Genomic DNA, 9,750 nt, shown 5'->3' with positions numbered 1-9,750 from the left:
AGTCCTCAAGGTTTTCAGAATAAGGGATAAGTACATTGATGTTCATAAGATAGGAACTTAAAATATAATGAAAAACCATACAGTAAAAGTAAGCGTCTTTCAGAAACTTTATAGTAGCGAATAGTGAAGTCGCTCAGTAGTATCCGACTCTTTGCGACCCCATGGACTGTAGCCTACCAGGCTTCTCTGTCCATGGGATTTTCCAGGCAAAAATACTGGAGTGGGTTGCCGTTTCCTTCTCCAGAAGATCTTCCCAACCCAGGGATCGAACCCGGGTCTCCTGCATTGTAGGCAGACTCTACTATCTGAGCCACCAGGGAAGTCCTATATAGCAATAATCATATGAAGCCTGCTACACACGTTAATTTGTGTTCTTAAATTCTATCCAATCTGTAAATGAAAATATAATTGAAAATACCATTTGAAATGGAGGATGTTAATCTTTTAATGATTTTATTAGTCCTTTATTAAAAAATTAAGGGAGAAGGCAATGGCACCCCACTCCAGTACTCTTGCCTGGAAAATCCCATGGATGGAGGAGCCTGGTGGGCTGCAGTCCATGGGGTCGCTAAGACTCGGACGCGACTGAGCGACTTCCCTTTCACTTTTCACTTTCATGCATTGGAGAAGGAAATGGCAACCCACTCCAGTGTTCTTGCCTGGAGAATTCCAGGGATGGGGGAGCCTGGTGGGCTGTCGTCTATGGGGTCGCACAGAGTTGGACACGACTGAAGCGACTTAGCAGCAGCAGTAGCAAAAAATTAAGAAAAGAACAATAACTTAAATTATTCACATGAAAGTTTCTGAACTGAGAGCTGTATTATACATGTTCTTCCCTTAAGATTCTTCTTCACACATTGAAAAATTATTGCAGTGTAAAGAATTAATAATTGTGTGAAAAAATGCAAAAGGACACAGAACGTTTACTACAGATGTAAAGGAAAAAAATCCAGGAAAATTTTTGAGTGTGATTGTAGGGAATCATACATGGTAATATGAATGGTAACACATGCTTACTATGATCAAGGACAGTGAAATACAAGACTTAAGCTACTCTGGGTCTAGTATGAATGACATCAGAATTTACAGAGGATTTGGAGGACTATAGTGGGAATAATTTAATTCTTCTTGTTTGGGATCTTGTCTTCTATTAAAATTTGGGGAAATATCACTAGCATAGCAAGAGCCCCTTCAACCTGGATACATGAAAAGGTTCTTTGTTAATGGACCTATCTCATAAAAGAGAGAGTAGAAACCATGGGAATGCTATCTCATCACTTTCAAGATACAAAATTCAAAGAAAGTATGAAAGTCTTTGGAAGACAGAAAAAAGAAATATTAAAGGGGAAAAGAGGTAAGGAACAGCAACAAAAAAGCTGCTATGAGAAAAATGGGAACATAAGGAAACAACAGTGGAAAAAAGTTAATAAGAGAGAAGTTCATATCTGAAAACTGAAAGGAAAGAAACTATCAGAAGCGCTAGTAGTATGAAGCATGCTGCACACCTGAAGAGATCTATTCCCTAGTTATATTCAATCTGTAAACAAAAATATAAGTGAAAAATATCACTATGAAAAGAGGGATGTTAAACTTTTAATGGCTATATTAGTTTTATTAAAAGACATTTGGAGTATCCTAAGACTCCAGCCTCTCACATCATTCACATAAAATTACAAAATTGAGAAATATAAGCAATTTTTGTTCAATATACATATTCCTTCCACATTTTAAAATTATTGTAGTTTGCCAAGCTAAACATTATATCAATAAAATTTAAGAAAAATACAGGTTTACTATGGCATGAGATAAACCCAGGAAATGGTACAAATGAAAGGGATCCCGAGACAACAGTCAAAGACATTTAAAGAGAGAAGCTAAAGTCCACACTGAAGCTTTGAATTACACCTGAACTTAAGAGTCATTGAAGGACAAGAGTTGGAGAAACTTCTGTCAGCAATTTGGAATTTTATCTCATAAGGTTTGAGGAGGTATCAACGGAATATTAATAGCCCCATGAATGTTGAATACATGATGGAAATCCTAAGTTACTGAAACTGTGTCAGAAAATAAATAGAGAATGTAAATCATGTGCCCACCAGTCTCATCCTTTTCATCTCACAAAATTCACTGTGAAACTGACAAGACCTTCAATGATAGTATAGGACAGTGTTTATAGGGAAGGAGCACAGGAAGTGAAACTGGAAGCACTGACAAAGAATCAGGTCTAGGGTAATAGAAATGGGAGAATATAGTGTGACAGAAGTCCATAAACAAAAATACTGAGGAGAGAAGAGTTGACATTGAGATAAATTGTGAATCAAAATATGGCAAATAGATAAAAAGAGAGGGGATAGCAAAAGAAGCAAGAAATTGGTTGTTGAAGATTATTGGAACAAAAATGTTGTCAGGGACACTTACCTAATTTTTTCCTAAGATCACCTGAAAAATTAAAAAGAAATATACACACAGGTAAGTATATTGAGATTCAGGTACAAGCATACAATTTAAATTTAGTGAAAAATTCACATACAATGTTTCATTTAATGGGATTCAAACAAACACACATGTGCAAGCACACACAATGTACCAAAGTTGCTGACATATTGCTTTGGTCCAAATCAAAAATTAAAGGAACAAAAAGGATTATTCCTATGGACTTGAGAAAATATTTCAAGTATATTAGTCATGATAGTTATCTTTTAAAAATGCTCTTGTATCATTTGGGCATCGTTTGGGCTGTTATAATTTGATTGGTTAATTTTAATAAATTATTTGGCTGTTCCTAAATATAAATCATCAAGGCTCATATTTGTTGTATTTAGTATCCACAAACAGTGAGTTAGAGAACACTGCTTCTAGAGAAAATGTAGGGTGTGAATCCTAGGAACCTCTATTCACTTTTTGTTAAGCAATGATGATGTAAGTTTGTGGTGAACTGACATTTTCGCTCATGCCAAAATGAAGCTCATCTCATCTCAGTCACCTTTTCAGAATAAAAAGTAAACATGCACCCATGGAAACAGACTTAGTTGAAAAGAGATGAGGAAACAGAGAGGAAAAATAAACCACCCATTTGTTCAAACCAGTATCTGTAGCAGTTACTACATGAAGTCTGCTCATGCACTTAAGAGATGAATTTTGACTTCCCCTGAAAAAAGAGTACTGGAAAGTGTCATTAGAAAAATAGATTATTAAAATTTTATTGAATAATTTTGTATTTTATGGAAAAACATCTTTTGGAAGCATTGTGGGCAACAATTTCTGATGTCATTCACAAAAAGTATTTAAGTTTGAGATATTATTTTAAAACTTTCCTAACCATATAAAATCTTTCCATAAATATTCAAAGTAATTGCAGTTGGCAATAAGAGCAATGACATAATTGTGTCAATTAGAGTAAATAATGCAGAATTAAAATTACTCTTTTGGGGTATAAAAAAATTCCAGGAAAAAAATTTGCATGAAATGTTTACATTAACTGGGAAAATGAAACTTAAGGGCAGTGTAAGAATAACCCTCAAGTTTATAATTGACCAAGGAACGATTTCTGATTTTATTCAGGCTTTGAAAGACCAGAAAAGGGAGGAATATGGGAGAAGTCCAAATGCAATATATTGCCTTAGCCTGGTAGAGTTCCAGGAGAGTGCAAATCAATGAGGGAATATTGATGAAAAGTAGGATTTGTTTAAGATATCAGGAAAGCAGACTTTTTAAAGCTGTTTTGGAATAAAGGGATATCAAAGATAATTTACAAAATTTTTCTGAATTTCGTCTGTAAAATACAATGAAAAGTCGACGTAAAATTCGTTGGAAAGAAGCACGAAGAAAATTCAATTGTTGAAAAATTTTATTAATATGTAAGCCGGCTCCAGGAGATGGTGAAGGACAGGGAAGCCTGTAGTTCATAGGGTCACAAAGAGGCATACATGACTGAGTGACTGAACGACAAAAACAAAATTTAAATTATCAGGTTACAGATAAACAGACAAAACCCACATGGATACACACAAACATATGTGCAGGCACACATACAAACAGTGTTTGAAAGTTCCAATTTAGAATGAATAGTAGTCAATAAAAGAAGAAAGAAAAATGAGTATATTTTTCGAATTGAGAAAACCTTACAAATACTGTTTTGGGTCATTAACTGGCAAATTTTTAAAAAATTCTTTTGAAAGTGTTTAGCCTTTTGCTACCCATTTTTTTAATCTTTAATAAGTTATCCAAGTGCTGTTAAATACATACTCAACTGTCCTCGAGTGGTAGCTTCCTATATAGAATCACCAAACACTGAATTACACAATCCTGAAATAAAGCTCTTTTAGGATATCAGTGTCAGGTTCATGGGTGCCTCTTTTCACAACATTTTTATTAGCTGATTAATGCATAATTGTATTTTGTGGGGCATCAGATTTTAACTCATTCTCAGTGAAGCTTACCTTCACACAGTAAAATGAAAGGAAGAGAAATGGAATATAAAATGGCTGTGAAGGGTCTTCTCAATCAAATGAATGAAAATATCTTGGACAAAACTTTCATATCAAAAACTTAAAAACTACAAAATTTTACAGGTAAGCTGTTACTCATATACACTTTGCAAAAGGAAATGTCTTGCATAAATTGCACAGATGGGGCAAATGAAAGCCAAAGTAATGGAGCAATGAAAAATCTATGAAATAATAATAATTTCAGTTGAAATAATAATAAAATGAGAAAACAAATGCCTGAAAAGCTATATGTACATTGCAGTTGAGGAAGATGATCAATGAGAGTTGAAGACTAAAGGAAAAAAACAGATGAAACATGACAAAGGACAAGGGGTAAAACATTAATGGGACTTACCTTGATCGTGTACTCCCTTATCTGAAAAATAAAGGAAGAAATAGACATTCAAACCAAATGAAGGGACAATGTGAGGAGAAGAAAATAATTTGATTTTTTCCATTATTAATTCTTTGAATTAAAATGACCCCGCTTTTAAAAGTTGGAACCAAATGTTCCAAAGGTCATGTAACTCATGAGAAGTAATAATGTTTTACACTCACTCATTCTTTGCTGCAAAATAATTAAGATAGAAACAGAAATAAAGGTAGAATAGAACTTCGTCTGGGAAAAGTCATATCAATATTTTGTCTTGAATTGGGCTTTCCAGCTTTTTCATAACAAAAGACAAACATGTTCACATATATGAAGTGGGTTTTGTAAATGTGATGTAAATGTGTATAATGAAAGTACCCTTCTATCAGAAATTTGACCTGTGAAAATATTCATAAGAAGCCTGCTACATGCATTAAAAGGATATATTCCCAAGTTCCATCCAATCTGTACTAAGACAGAACTGAAAAATATCATTAAAAAGAGGATGTTAAACTTTGAAAAAAAAAATTGGAATAATCCAAGGATGACAGGTTACCTTGTCATTCACATAAAAATTTCTGGGTTGAGAGATATATTATACATTAATTTTCCTTAAGATAAAACACTCTTTAAAAAAATCCTTGTCTAATTACTGAAAAAGCATTGCAGTTTGCCAAAATAATAATTGTGTGAATAAAAAATACAAAAAATAAAGAATACTACAGATGGGAAAAAAGACAGGAAAATATTGTAAAATATTTATAAAACTGGAACATTTGAATAATATGTTCAAGATAATAAAAGTGTGAGACTAAATATCACTCTTAACCAGTAGATGGCATCTGATTTTATATGATTCTTGGCAGAACAATGAAGGGAGAAACTTCACTGTCAAATTGGGAATCTTCTCTCTTAGGACTGGATAAGTATTGAGAATATTGTAATGGACCCTTCAACTTGGGTTTGTAAAGGTTTTAAATTAACTGACACTTTTCAGAAAATGTAGAGAGAGTCAGGACCATGTGCTGGTTAGTCCAATCCCTTCATCTCAGAAAATTATGATGCAAGTTTGACAAGTCTCTGGAAGACAGACAAAGCCAATGTGATAGGAAAGAAAAGGGACCAAAAGATGTAATAGGCAATGATGAACCACAGGGAAGCAACAGTGCAAAGAATGAAATAAGAAAGAGGTTCATAACCAAAAATGGGTTTGTGATGGATAGACCTCCAGGACAAAGTGAGCCAATAGATGGCACAATTATAAAAATCAGGGGATGTTCAAGACAACATGGAGCAGTTATTGGAAGAGTTATTAGAGTGGATAGTTAGAAATTTACCAAGATTTTTTTGAAGTTCACCTGAAAAATAAAATGGAAAGATTCACTTAAATACTATGGAAAACAAGCATGGAGAAAAATGAAATATTTTGAAGAATCCAAAAGTAATGTTAACTGTATCTGGATGCATTGAAGTAATACATGCACATTGTGAACATAAACTCAACAATAGTGGCAGAAAGCTGTTCTCTTTCGACCAGAGAATATTCTATTTTAGAAAAAGAAAGAAAAGGGAAATGCAGTCAATTTTCTAAATGAAGGAGGTTTTAAAAAATATTAGTTCAAATAGTTGCATTTTCAGAATTTTGTTTACCTTCTGACTTTATTTAGGCTTCTATTATTCAGTCTGCTTGCTCTAATAAGTTTCTTGACTGCTACTAAAAATATATAGTTAGTTCTCAGTTTCGCTGGAGCTCAGTTGTATGTTAGCCACAAACAATCAAGAACCTTGAGCCACTTCTCCTAGCAGAAAATATAGAATCTGTTCCTGGATGCTTCTGTTTACATCGTCTTCATCAAACAATTAATATATTACCTTGTCTTATGTGTGTTTCAATAAATTCTTGAAAGAAGCTCATCTTAATTAAATCAAATGAAAGGGAAGGAAATTATATAACTATAAATAGAATTCTAAATAGAACAACCTATGTTATCTCTGCTTTTTAATATGCTGTCCAGAGTGGTCAAAGATTTTCTTCCAAGAAGCAGCCATTTCATGGCTTCAGTCACCATGCACAGTGATTTTGGAGCCCAAGAGAATAAAGTTTTTCATTGTTTCCATTTTTTCTCTATCTATTTGCCATGAAGTGATGGGACTGGCTGCCATGATCTTAGTTTTTTGAATGTTGAGTTTTAAGCCAGCTTTTTCAGTCTCCTCTTTCACCTTCATGAAGGGGCTCTTTAGTTCCTCTTAGATTTCTGTCATTAGGGTGGTGTCATCTGCATATGTGAGGTTATTGATATTTCTCCTGGCAATCTTGATTACAGCTTGTGCTTCATCCAGCCTGGCATTTTGCATGATGTACTCTACATAGATGTTAAATAAGCAGGGTGACAATATACAGCCTTGATGTACCCCTTTCTCAATTTTGAACCAGTCCATTGTTCCAGGTCCAGTTCTAACTGCTGCTTCTTGATCTGCATATAGCTTTCTCAGGAGGCAGGTAAGGTGGTCTGGTATTCCCATCTCTTTATGAATTTTCCACAATTTCTTGCAATCCACACAGTACTTTAGCATAATCAATGAAACAGAAGTAGATTTTTTTTTTTTTTAGAATTCTCTTGCTTTTTCGATGATCCAGAGGACATTGGCAATTTGATCTCTGGTTCCTTTGCCTTTTCTAAATCCAACTTGTACATGGAAGTTCTCGGTTCATGTACCATTGAAGCCCAGCTTGGAGGATTTTGAGCATGACCTCACTAGCATGCAAAATGAGTGCAACTGTGCAGTAGTTTAAACATTCTTTGGCATTGCAAACTACTTCAGCATTCTTGCCTTGAGAACCTCATGAACAGTATGCAAAGGCAAAAAAAAAAAAAAAAAGGCATATTAATGGTCCCCTGAACTTTGAATAGATGACATACATTCTAAGTTATTATCAAGTTATTGAAAATGTACCATAAAATAAGGAGAATGTAAACCATTTGCCTACCAGTCTCATCCTCATCTCACAAAATTCATAGTGAAACTGACAAGGCTTATAGGAAAGAAACATAGGAAATTAAACAGGAAGTACTGAGAAAGAATCAGGTCTAGGGTAATAAGAATAGAATTTAATATTGGTGGATTTCATAAACAAATAATTTGGGAAGGTAGAGTAGACATTCAGGAAAAGGTAAGCCAAAGGATGACCTAAGGTTGAAAAGATAGGGAATATTAAAAGTGCTGAGAAAGGGTAATTTAGAGTGTTTTTGGGATATCAAGGCTGTCTGAGAAATTTACCAAGTTTTTTCTGAAGGTCATCTGAAAAATAAAAAGGAAGCACCACTGTAAATATCATGTCACAGAAACACAATGGGATTTAAATTTAGTGGTAAATTCACTACAAATAAAAAGGTAAAAGATAATACACACATGTGTACAAGTAAATATGCATGTACCAATGTAGCTGAAAGCTTCCTTTTGTCCTGAGAATATTGATAAAATATTAAAAAGAGGAAAAGGAGTAATCTTATTGACCTGAGGAATAATTTCAGGACTATTGCCAGTAGCGGTTATCCTTTAAATAAATTCTTGATTTATGAGACATCACTTTGGCTGTTTTATTTTGTTGGTTACCCTTAATAATTTTTTTGTTGCTACTAAATGTAAGTCATAATGTTTTATATATGTTACAGCTCTGTTACATAAAGAATACTGAACTGCTTCTAGGGAAAATGCAGGGTTTGGCACTTAGGAATCTTTATTCACATTTTGTTAAGCAACAGTGACATAACTTTGTTTTTGATGAATTGCCATTTTGCTCCTGACAAAATGAAGCTCATCTTATCTCTATCACCTTTTCAGAAAAAAGTAAACATGTACCCATGTAAACAGAATTTGTTAAAAAGACACGAGGAACCAAAGAACAAAAAAACCCACACATTTCTTCAAATCAGTATCTGTAGCAGTGACTACATAAAGCCTCCCATATGCATTGAAGAGATAAATTTGATTTCCTTTGAAATTTGAATTTTGTCTTCCTCCGATAACAAAAGTATACTGTAAAATGTCATTAGAAATATAAGATATTAAAATTTTACTGGATAATTTTGTGCTTTATAGAAAAAAATCTTTTGGAAGCATTGAAGGACAATATTTTATGGCAACAATCACATAAAATATTCAAATTTGAGATATGTATTATTTTTTAACTTTCCTTACATTGTAAAATCTTTTCACAAGTATTTGAAGTAGTTGCAATTTGCCACCTTGACAAATGTATCAATAAAAATAGATAAGAATGAATTAAAATTACTCATTTTGGATATAAAAAATTCTCAAAAAATTATGTGAGATATTGCACACTTGGGAGTAGTAGAGTTTAGGGCAGTATAAGAATGATCATCAAGCTTACACTTGACCAATGAAGGATTTCCAATTTTATTCAGGCTTTGGAAGGCCAGAAAGGGGATGAATATGGGAGTAGTCCATAAGCAAAATATTGCCTTAGAGTGGAAGAGGTCTGGGAAACTGCAAGCCATTGATGGCATATAGATTAAAAGCTGGGATATTTTTGAGGCTGGGAAAGCATGTATTTTAAAGTGTTTTGGGATTAAAAGGATATCAAAGATATTTTACCAATTTTTTCCTGAAGTTTATCTGTAAAATAAAAAGAAAGTCAATGCAAATTTCATTGGAAAGAAACATGAAGAAAATTCAGATTCCTTGAAAAATTATATGTAAATTTAAATGATCAGGATTCAGGTAAACATACAACCCACCCTCCCTCCCAAAATATACACACAGGCACACATACAGTGTTTGAGTTTCCTTCTGAGAAATAAATAGTGTTCAACAAATGAAGAAATGAGAATAAATGAGAAAACTTTTAAAATATGACTTTTGGTAATTGCC

General features: G+C 33.5%; 1 long non-coding RNA gene across 1 annotated transcript; it reads right to left on the bottom strand.

Annotated features, from left to right (window-relative positions):
* Nucleotides 1-10: 10 nt before the first annotated feature.
* On the bottom strand, nt 11-9,500 carry LOC133244083 (uncharacterized). Its single transcript, XR_009735298.1, has 5 exons — nt 9,475-9,500; nt 8,137-8,157; nt 6,195-6,215; nt 4,843-4,863; nt 11-2,439 (listed from the first exon to the last, which is right to left on the bottom strand). It is a non-coding gene; the product is annotated as an uncharacterized LOC133244083 (long non-coding RNA).
* Nucleotides 9,501-9,750: the final 250 nt, after the last annotated feature.

The sequence above is a fragment of the Bos javanicus genome, unplaced genomic scaffold (genome assembly GCF_032452875.1).
Source record: "Bos javanicus breed banteng unplaced genomic scaffold, ARS-OSU_banteng_1.0 tig00002725_1, whole genome shotgun sequence".
Lineage (NCBI taxonomy): Eukaryota > Metazoa > Chordata > Mammalia > Artiodactyla > Bovidae > Bos > Bos javanicus.
The sequence above is the reverse complement of the archived record's forward strand: the minus strand, read 5'-3'. Positions and strand labels throughout refer to the sequence as shown.